At 45.7% G+C, this 11412-nt stretch overlaps 1 protein-coding gene across 1 annotated transcript in view; it reads left to right on the top strand.

Annotated features, from left to right (window-relative positions):
• Window positions 1–9: 9 nt before the first annotated feature.
• The window catches only part of KDM4C (lysine (K)-specific demethylase 4C), a 311865-nt gene continuing 300462 nt past the window's right edge, over window positions 10–11412 (top strand). Inside the window, exon 1 of the mRNA XM_006881356.1 lies at window positions 10–149. The gene's annotated coding sequence lies outside the window, so the exon portion shown is untranslated. The remainder of the gene's footprint in view (window positions 150–11412) is intronic.

Raw genomic sequence — 11412 nt, 5'->3', positions numbered from 1 at the left:
CGGGGTCCTCTGCGCGTGCGCAGGAGACAGCTGTCTCCCAGTGCGGAACAAGTCTCTCAAATTCACGAAATCTCCGCGGGTCGGAGGCGGCTGCCATCCTTCGGGTCCTCCTCCGCCCGGTCGCGTCCGCGACCCCGCCCGCGCGCCAGGTAACCGCTGTTCCGGGGGGCAGGGAGCGCTGAAGGGCTGTGGGGGATGGGCCCCCGCGGCGCAGGTCCCGGGGATGCGGCGTCCGGGGCGCTCTGTCCGTGTCGCCGAAATGTCTCACCGGCGGCGCGGGAGGCGGAGTCAGTGACAGCTGCCCCGCCCCTCCAGGGGTTCGGTCCCAGCGCCGGGGTCTAGAGGGCTGAGGTCCCGCTCCTTCCGGCGGCTGCGGTGGCCTGGGCATCCCGACCGCTTCCCTTCTTTCCCCGCCCGGGGTGCTGCGCACTGCACGGGGGCCCGGGCCCGGTGCGCCCTGGGGGCCTCCCCTCGCGGACTGTCACGGTCTACGGGATTGAGGCCAGGCTGTCTCCGATCAGGGCTCCGCAGCCAGACCTTCTCCCCGGCCTGGACCTTATGCATCTTCTCGGCTTCGGCACCAGGCTGCCCGGAACCACGCTCTGCGGGTGGACTGTGCGTCCTGAGCGCACGCGAGTGGGGACGGCGCGTGGAATGCCAGGCGCTGGAGCGGCGTGGGCAGGGCCAGGCTGGCTCGGGGCTGGAGCTGGGCTCCCCCGGGTAACCTGAAGGCCCCTGCAGGACTCGGGCGCGGATGCTGTGCGCTGGAGCTGTGCCGTTGACTCTTTGCGCCCTGCGCGGCCGGCCGTACGCGTAGCTCTGATTGCGGCTTTGGTCCTGTTCCTCCCCCAGAGAAGAGAGTAAACTTTTTTTAGCACTTGGTAAACTCCGGCGAGGTGCTTTATGCAGCACTGCTTCCACCGTGTGTGTCGAAAGTTACCATTGGTTCACTCTTATTCTGGGAAAGTTTCTGGCAGGTGTTGGCCACGGAGGTTCACACCAAATTTACCCTCTTCCCCCTCCTTAAGTTTACGTGGTGGCTTTGGTTTTGTTTTGGGGTTTTTGTTTTTTTAAAACACGAAGAAATTTGGCTTCACTGTGTCCCTGGCAACAGTTATCAGTAGTCTTAATTTCCAGCGTTGTGGTTGAACATTAAGTGACTAATTCTTTTGATATAAGTGAGTTTTCAGAGTCCACTGCTTTCCCGTTTGTGACTAATTCTTAAAGGCTCGGTTTTATTATATGGCACTTCTCCTTCACAGTATTCACTCATTTGTCTTCCAGTGGAAAGTGCTGGAAAAGTTTACCACCTCCTTACAGCAAACCCATAAATTTGTAACACTCACATTTCAACTGAGCCTTGCTGTATTGTATTAACAGATTTTAATCATTTGCTTTTGAGAAATTCAAAACATGAACTTATTATACATGTACAAATGCTTAAAACAACCACCTCAATCCACTATCAATTTTATAAATAAGAAAAAAATTTAAGCTGTTAAGCAGGCACTTAGTTTTTCTTTGTAAGAAATTCTTTGTATGTATGAATGAACATATGGTAAATTATTTCTTTTTCTGGACGTCTGAATCACTGAGGTCTAGGCTAGGTATGTTTGGACAATCTGTGAGCTTTATCTCTTTCTGTAAATTGCTCTTAGCTGAAGGTTAGAGCCTTGAGGGCAGAGTCTGTGTATTTTTTCTTTGTTGGATTTCCAACAACTTTAACATATTGCCAGAGGTGCTCAGACATCCTTTCTTTATTGAGATATAATTTACATACAACACATCTATTTAAATTGTACAATCCAGTGGGTTTTTAGAAGATGCCCAGAACTGTGCACCTAGCAAGGTAATCAGTTTTACAACTCTAGCACCAGAACCTAGCAGTTCCACCCCTCTCCCCTGCCTCTTCCCCTTCCAGCTTTGGAAACTGCCAGTCTACTTTCTGCTTTCTCAGTGTGGTTAGGTGCCAGGTCCACTTCCACTCTGGGGAACCAACAAGTGTTGCTTGGCCCTGTGCCATCTCCTGATGTGTCTGTTGATTGTGTATCCATTTCCCTCAGATCTCTTCTTTTCTACAGACCCCCCTCCTTTACCTCACATGACGTTCTTGTCTAGCAGTTGGTCTCTTCTGACAATGTGATTAAGGAACATTCTGTTTAGATTTCCTTTCTCTTAATAGATTTACTTAATGTGGGCTTTATATGCAAGGGAACACTGCATGGTTCAAAATTGGGAAGGGTGTACACCAGGGATGCATCCTATCTCCATACCTTTTCAACCTATATGCAGAACAGATTATCCGGGAGGCTGGGCTCTATGAGGAGAAATGTGGGGTCAAGATTGGTGGAAGATCTATCAACAATCTGCGTTATGCGGATGACACAACCCTGCTTGCTGAAACTGAAGAGGACCTGAAGCGCCTGCTGCAGAGTGTCAAGGACTGCAGCCTACAATATGGATTGAGTCTCAATGTCAAGAAGACAAAGATTCTCACCACTGGACCAGTTGGCAGCATCAGGATGGATGGTGAAGAGATTGAGATTGTACACAGCTTTAGTTTGCTTGGCTCCATAGTCAACAGTCTTGGCACCAGCAGCCAGGAAATTAACAGGCGCATTGCAATGGGAAAGTCTGCTGTTAGGAACCGCTCCAAAGTGCTGAAGAGCAATGGTGTCTCTTTGGAGACTAAGGTGCATCTGATACAGGCCATGGTCTTTGCAATCACCTGTTATGCATCGGAGAGTTGGACAATGACCAAGGAGGAGAGAAGGAGAATTGATGCCTTTGAGCTGTGGTGCTGGAGAAGAGTATTGAGAATACCATGGACTGCTAAGAAAACAGATTTGTCCTGGAAAGGGTTAAACCGGGTGGCTCCTTAGAGGCAAGGATTCTGAGGCTCCGTCTAACATACTTTGGACATGTTGTGAGGAGAGATCTGTCCTTAGAGAGGGACATCATGCTTGGGAGGGTGGAGGGACAGCGCAGGAGAGGAAGTCCTTCTATGAGGTGGATTGATTCAGTGACTGGGATAATCAGGATGGGAGTGTCTGAGACAGTGCGATAACAACAACAACAACATAGGTATACCATTGCCATCATGTTGAGTCCAATGCATATGATCCTACATTGCTTTTCTGAGGCTGTAAAACCTTCCTGGGAGGAGACTTCTCTGTCTTTCTCTCACTGAGAAGCAGGTGGGTTTAAGCTGCCAACTTCTCTTTAGCAGCCCAGCACATTATGCTCTGCACCACCAGGACTGACCCTTTATGTCCGGCTTTCACTTGATATCATGCTTTCAGGGGTCATGCATTTTGTACTGTATATCACCACTTCCTTTTTTTACAGCTGAAGATGATTTTGTTATGAAGATTTACCACATTTTACTTAACCAGTCATCAGTTAGCATTTGGTTGTTTCCACTTTTTGGACTGTTTGATTAGAAATCTACTGCTGGGAGCATTCATTTACAAGTTTTGTGTGGACACGTGTGCTCTTGGGTCTGTGGAGAGCTCAGTGGTCAGGTAAACATCAAGCCTTGTGTGAGTGAATGAACTAGGATGGTGGTTAGTTTGAGGGGTACTTGCTCTGTGCCTTTAAAAGGAGCCCTGGTGGTTGAGTGGGTTATGGGTTGCACTGTTAACTGGAAGGTTGGTGGTCCAAACCGACAGGAGCGGTAAAAGTCAGTGCCTTGCTCCTTGGACTGTAATCATCCCTTCTAGGGAAAGGACCAGCCCTGACTCTCACCTCTGGCCTGGAAGGCTTTGTCCAGCCAGTCATTATCCATTTTCCCATCCAAGTCACTCCTTTTCCCTCGTGTGTCCACAGTCTCTGGTGGGCCTTGTTTGGTGCTCTGCCCATGCTTACCTTCCCATTGCCTAGCATGCTTCATTTCCTGTCTCTCTTCCACTCATATTCCAGGGAGCTCACCTCACGTGACTCTTCTTCAGTTGTCATTCACTGTCCAGTCAGTTCCCACTCTGGTGACCCCATGTGACAGAGTAGGATGGCCCTGTGGGGTTTCCTTGGTGCAGGATTCACTCCGTGAGTGTGAATCAAGGGTCCTCCATCAGCAGCTGTGCACATAACCATCACACAGTGCCCGTTCCTGCCCCTTCAAGGTTGCCTTCCTTGGACCCTGTGCCCTTGCCTGGTCACCAGTTGGTTGCTGAACTCCATTTGCTTCGACAACGGGCTTGAATAGAGTAGGGGTTTGAGGATGGGGCTGGACAGGGCACGGGTTTCTTCATTTTTACGGAATCAGAACTCAGTGGTACCTAACAGCAGCTGTAGACCTGTGTCCACAGGGAAAGAGGGCCCCACTGCAGTGCTGGCACTGGCTGCTTCTGGAGGGCGGGCCATACATCATTCGTCTCCCTGTGCTTTCTGAATTTTCTCCTATGAATCGGTGCTACTTTTGTGAGCAGGAGGCAAAAAAGGTTCATAAAAAAAACCTGTTTGGGGAGCTCTGGTGGCCTAGTGGCAAGAAGCTGCACTGCAGTCTCAGAGGAACATGGTTCAAATCCACCAGATGCTCTGCTGGGGAAGGAGGGACAATCTCCTCCTGTACCAGTCAGATCTGATTTGACGGTACACATACACAAAATAATAAAATAAAATAATAAACAACAACAGAAAACCCACACTTGTTTGTTAGAAAATGGGGAAAAGAGGAGAATACCTAGGAGAAAAGAAAAAGTGCCAGTAATTGATGTTTTTATTTTGGTGAATTTTCTTGTAGCCCTTCTTGTTTCAATAACCTAAATGCCATAGTTTCAACATCAATTCTTCCCACATTTTTTGTTCTTTTTCATATCACTTTGTTAGTTGGAGAATAGTGAAGCTGCTTATTTTCAGAGGAAGAATTTCTGATATTGAAATTAAGCTGGTGCAGGAAGGACAGAATCTTATCATCTGAGATTAGGGTCGGAGCATTAAATATGTGCTAAATAACCCATCTCCCCTTTCCCCTGAGAAACACTTTGATTTGTGTGTTTAATAGTAAAATATGTTATGGATCACTGAGTAGGAACCGATTCATAGCTGACCCTCCAGTGGATTTTCAGAAGCTGTAAATTGCAGAGGGAGAGATTGCCCATCTTTCTCCCATGGAACACTTGGGGGTTCAAACCGAATGCCTTTGGGTTGGCAGTGCAGCTCCTTACCATGAGGCCACCAGAGCCCAAGTAGTGCAATGGCGCAGAATTTTCCCTTGTACAATTGCAAGCTGCTTGCTCTTTTAGTCTTATTTTACCAGGAGAATTACTGTGCCTTCTAGTGGATGAATTTGTTCATTAGATATTTAAACACCCACCCTGTGCTGTGAACTATGTTAAACGTTGGACAGACGTCAGTAAATGAGACAGACAAGTTCCCTTTGACAATGGAGTCATGCCACATGAATTTATGAGAGAATTATTTCAGAGCCTGAAAGTTTAGTTCCACGGTGGCTGCAGTTAATGTGGTATTTGTGAACTGCTGCTTTGTATAATCTAAAATTTATCATGGATTATTATCTTTTTTTTTTAGGGTAAAATAGTAAATAGATTTATTAGAAAGTTACAGCTACAAATGGATTAAAATATGGTGGGGAAGTCTCCATCGTAGATTATTCTTAATTTGTACCTGTTACTGTGGGCGTATATTTAATGTGTCATAAGAGCCCTGTTGCTGATGACTTCTTATTTTTAATTGTGTGGGGTTTTTTTTTGTTTTTTTTTTTAAAGTACTCATCTGGGGTGGAGAGCTGAGGAAGAGTGGCTGGAATGGGCGAGAGGAAGGACAGTTGGAAAGGACTGGACAAGTGGGCATTATGCACATGACAGTTAACAACCTGAAACAGGGCAAGCCTTACAGAGTGAATTGGGGGAGGAGAGGGAGGACATGTGCCTAAAAGAGTGATTGAAAAACCAATCTCCTTGTGAATTTTCACTAAAATCACAATAAAAAGAATTTTTTAAAATGTAAAGAAAGTGTTCCAGTAACCTGGGAGCTCTGGTGGCCTGGTAGCAAGAAGCTGCACTGCAATCTCAAAGGTATATGGTTTGAATCCACCAGATGCTCTGCTGGAGAAGGAGGGGGCAATCCTCTCCTGTACCAGTCAGATCTGATTTGACGGTACACTTAAAAAATAATAATACAAAAAAAAAAGGTATATGGTTCGAATCCACCAGATGCTCTGCTGGAGAAGGAGGGACAATCTCCTCCTGTACCAGTCACATCCAATTTGATGGTACACACAAACACAAAATAATAGAAACAAAACAAACAAAAAGAAGTGGTAACTTTGTGCCTCTGAGACTTTGCCTGCATCTCACCTCCTCTTTGCCTATTCAAGGAATCCTGAGGGTCAGTTGGCCCATTCATCTTCTAGTTTTTAGGAGAACACTGCTGGGTTTGAATTTACAACCTTTTCATTAGGAATCAGGTGCCTTAACCACAGTGCCACCAGAGCTTCTTTGGTTCCACAGTTGATTTGAATCTTCTTTTATGTCCTAAATCAGTGTTGCCTCTGCCTGCTGCTTCTCTTGCTGGCCATCGATTGCCACTCTAACCCCAGATTCACCACAATCTCCTCTTCTGGCTGCTGTACTCGAAAAATCAAGCCAAACACATGCTGCTGAGCTGGTCCAACTCACAGTGGCCCAGTACTGGGCTCCTGAGGTTGTAAATATTTATGGTGGGAGTCGGCCCATCTTTCCCTGAAGGAGCAGCTGGTAGATTTCAACCACTGACCTTTGAGTTTAGCAGATTGATATACTATGAGCCACCAGGTCTCCTTTACCTGAGGCTTTTAAAAATGAAAAGTTAGACATTCTCATTGCCCTCAGGACATCTGAAGTTCCTGCCTGATCTCTTTCTCTTCCAGATGCCGTCTAAGCCTTGTCTACAAGGTTCTATGTTTCTCTGCCTTATAATTTCCTTTCAGATTGTGTCCTCCTCAGGTGTTTTCTGAAAGCTCAGTTCTTCCTCCCACTTTCTTCCTTTCTACACATCTTTCAGGACTCGCCCTCAGAGGAACCTGGCCTGTAACCTCTCCTTCCTGGTTAGAATCAGCGTTTTTAATGACTCAAAGGCAATCAGCAACAACAACAACAACAATGGTGATCTAACTGAATTACAGTTTTCTTTTTTTTTTAAATTTTATTTTATTTCTTTTTTTGTGTGTGTGTGTACTGTCAAATCAGATCTGACTGTTACAGGAGGAGATTGTTCCTCCTTCTCCAGCAGAGCATCTGGTGGATTCAAACCATGTACCTCTGAGATTGCAGTGCAGCTTCTTGCCACTAGGCCACCAGAGCTCGCCTGAATTACAATTTTCCATCCACAGCATTAAGCACAGATTGTAATCATGTGTAATACTTACGCAATGATTTGATTGCGATTCTGTTGGTAAGTAGATTTATTTTTAACTCATAGTGACTTTGTTGTTGTTGTTAGGTGCTGTCCAGTCAACTCATAGTGACCCTCTGTACAACAGATCGAAACCTTGCCTGACCGTCCTGTGCCATCCTCACAGTCTCGTGTGCGGTCACTGTGTCATTTCCTCTACCTAACGGTCATCTTCTCCTTCTCTGACCTCCACTTTCCCAAGGATGACAGGAGTCCCCGTCCAAGGACTGGCTGCCTCCCTTACCTTTAAGGAGCACGGTGGCCACAATTCCTAGACAGATGTTTGTCCATTTGGAAGCTCAAGATCTTTTCAGTACTTTTCTAGCAACTAGAAGAAATAATGAAGTGAGCGAGCCAAACCGAAGATTTCAAAGGGAAACTCTAGAAGAGAAGATAAAGCAAGGTGTTATCGTGAGTTATGCAGAGACTTGGGTTAGAAAATCAAAAGCAAAGAACAGGCCTGACATTTCTGAAGCTGAAATAACTGAAGAAAAAAAATTGAAGCCTCAGATGACCCCGAGGGCAGTCGATTTGCCTGTTTGAGTTTTGCCTTGTCTGAACTCGTTAGGAGAGCGTATCACCAGGTCTTTTCTCCGTCAAGACCGACTTTGTGATTTTGAACTGGTTAGGTTAGCGGTTGAGCCCTGACCACCACGACTTCTTGTACAGATTCTCCAGGTGCTTTTGGTTGATGTATCTTTAGCCTCACAGTGTAGATGTTCAATAAACATTTGTGATATGAATTAATGACTTCGATGTCTGAAAAAAAATTAAAGCAATGCCATGTTATTGTTGTTGTTTTGTTCCGTTGAGCCAGAACCAGTGCAGCTTACCCTCCAGCAGGTTTTCAGAGGCAGTTAATCTCATGGGAGGAGATTTCCCCTGAAGGAAACGTATGATAGCAAGTTTAATTGATTCAGGACACACTATTGGAAAATCCATTTCTGTTACTCAGTATATACGTACACGTAAGCACAACTGAAGCAAAACTTTCATCAAATATTTCCATGTGTGCTGGCCTCTGACATTTTCTATTTTGTTCCACATCACAGATAATAAAAACATTGCTTGAACGCCCTCAACTGGGTAGGTCTCTCTCCTCACCAAGCCTCCTTGGCACCATCCCCTCCCCTGGGCTTTGAAACACAGTGGCTTGTACAGGTGCACCTGTACCGCATCCACCTTGCCCCCAGGAGAAGGACCACGGCACAGAGCTTGGCTCACCTTCAGTGATTTCAGTGAGCTTCTGGACTGGGTCTCGTAGTTCTCCAGAGGAGCGTGACTCAGGCCATCCGAGCATTAGCCTGTCCCTCAGGTCTTATCCGGCAGGTGTCCCTGGAACCGCTCCACATTCTGATCGCCTGCACTCTTACACCACTCAATTTTGTTCCCTCAATTTGTGACAAACCAAATAGAAACTCTAAAGAATGCTAACAGGTCAAGCAAACCAGTAAGTGTTTGTGAATGGCTGGATTAAGGAGCCTGGCTGGGTGAGGACGTCTAGTTACCGCATCATCAGTGTTGTGCTGGGCACACATTCCCTCCACCCTGCTTACCAGAAAGAGCCCCTGCAGGCTTGGTGCTGGCTGACCTGACCGGCCATATTTGTTGTTATTCTCATCTAAGCTGTTTGGGGGCGCTCTGGTGGCCCAGGAGTAAGAACCTGCCCTGCAATGAGTTGGTTCTCACTTCACGGCCATGAGTTTTGTGAGACATCCATTCCTTACTACCTCATTATCTGGCAATTTCACATTTACGACAAAACGACAAGTTCTATCCAACTGTTTTGAACATATGACAGTAGCAAACACCAAGGCACAAGACAGGGGTGGCGATGATGTAAAGTCATAAGTTGAGAACAGTGCTGGCATTTGTGCTGGTTAAGGTTATGAGTCAGCTTGGCTGGGCCATGGTTCTCAGTGCTTTGGAAAAATTACGTCACGACGTCCTCAGCCTCCATTTTTGGTGATCTCATTTGGTTATACTCCATTTTTGCATGCATCATTGTGTACCATCGAGTCAGAACCACAACTGACCCTCCAGCAGGTTCTCAGAGACAGTTAATCGGAAGGGAGGAGATTGCCCATCCTTCTTTTAACATAACCTCAGCTTTCAAACCTAAGAATCAGTAAATGAGAAATGGAGGCATGTAGAACAAGACATTGGGCATGAGCTTGATAATCCCAACCAAGACAGAAGAGCCTTAGGCCCTTATTTCTTTTTACACTTGTAGATGCACGTGACTGCGGATGGGATTTCAGTAAGGACTGTAATACTTTTCCCGGCATTCTTGTGGATAAGAAGACTTTGGTAGGTCAGTGGTGGTGGAAAGCTGGAAGCTTTATAATGCGTGAATGACTTTATCAAGTGGTGTTGATATAAGGATTGATGTCTGTTGGTGTAGTCAGTTGAAAGAATGAAAGAGATCTCTCAGGGCTGAGTGGCTGAGGGCTTCAATGTATGGTGCTGCTAACCAAAAGGTTGGCAGTTCAAGTACACCAGCCTCAAAGATCCATCATATCCACAATCCACCAGTAACGGGCTAGTCTACATCCATAAGTGTACAGCCTTGGAAACTTGATGGGTGTTCTGCTCCGTTCTGTACAATCTCTGTGAGTCAGAATTGACCAAAGGGCAGTGGGTTTTAAAGGTGATAAGGAGAATGGGAAGACTTGAGATGATGATTGTTATGTTCCATTGAGTTGGAACTGACGGGTGACCTTTCACAGTGGGTTTTCAGAGGCTGTAAATCTCACGGGAGGAGACTGCCAATCCTTCTCCCATAGAGCAGCTCGCTGTTGGATTTGAACCATATGCCTCTGGGTTTGCAGTGCAACTCCTTATGAATAGAGATGCTGAAAAACTATAAATTAGTCAGAGATATGAGTTGTTTCTGTTCGGTGTCATCAAGACAAGTCGACTATGAGTCATAGGGACCCTATAAACAACAGACTGGAACCGTGCCCTGTCAAGTGCTATTCTCACAGTCTATACATGCTTAAGCCTATTGATCATTGTGACAGTCCATATTGTTGAAGATCTTCTTGTCTCTCATTGACCCTCTACGTTTCTCACCATGATGTCTTTTTCCAAGGACTGGTCCCTCTTGACAACATGCTCAAACCATGTGAGATGAAGTGATATCATCTTTGCCTCTACTTAGCACATGCTGGTTGCCTTTTCTGTAAGACCGACTTGTTTTTTTGACAGTTCACGGGACATTCAGTACTGTACACCAACACCACAATTCAGAGGCATCAGTTCTTTGGTCATCATTCATTGTCCAACTTTCAGATGCAATAGAAGCAATTGAAAACCCCACGAATGGCTTGGATCAGGTCTTTAAACTGACATCTTTGCTCTTTAGAACTTTGACGAATCCTTGACAGTAGATTTTCCAAGTGCAACATAACTTTTAGCCCGAAAATGGTATCCCTTTGGCTATTTGACTTCACCAGTGGCTGCTTTGTAGGATGGGCAAATATGGGTAAGGTGAAAGGGGAGATACGTGTTAGGTGAAAGGAGTTACACCCATGACCATACATCGGCTCCCACATGTTGTGTAATGTTTTATGAGTTCATTGTTTTTCAGTGCTGTGTAGTATTCCATTGTGTGAATGTACCATCATTTTTCTATCCATTAATTTGTTGATGGGCACTTGGGTTGCTTTCATTTATTTTGTGGTTGTGAGTAACTCAGCAATAAAATGGGTGTGCATCCATCTGTTTGAGTTGTGGCTTTGGTTACCTTAGGGTGTATATAGGAGAATAAAAAAAGAAATTAGACTGAAGCCTATTGACTGCGCAGTTGGAGGTCTTTGAAGTGTGTATGGAGAGGCAGCAGTTTTGGGGACTTTGCAGCCTCAGAACTGGCATTTTCTCTGTTGATCCATTTTCTCTGTTTTGTCAGGCATTCTCTGCACCTTTCTTTTTTTTTAATTTTTATTTTATTATTTTTGTGTGAGTGTACCGTCAAATCAGATCTGACTGGTACAGGAGGAGATTGTCCCTCCTTCCCCG

This window comes from Elephantulus edwardii, unplaced genomic scaffold, assembly GCF_000299155.1.
Source record: "Elephantulus edwardii isolate Elephantulus edwardi_28Jun2011 unplaced genomic scaffold, EleEdw1.0 scaffold00014, whole genome shotgun sequence".
Taxonomy (NCBI): domain Eukaryota; kingdom Metazoa; phylum Chordata; class Mammalia; order Macroscelidea; family Macroscelididae; genus Elephantulus; species Elephantulus edwardii.
This window is presented reverse-complemented; position numbering and strand designations above follow the sequence as displayed.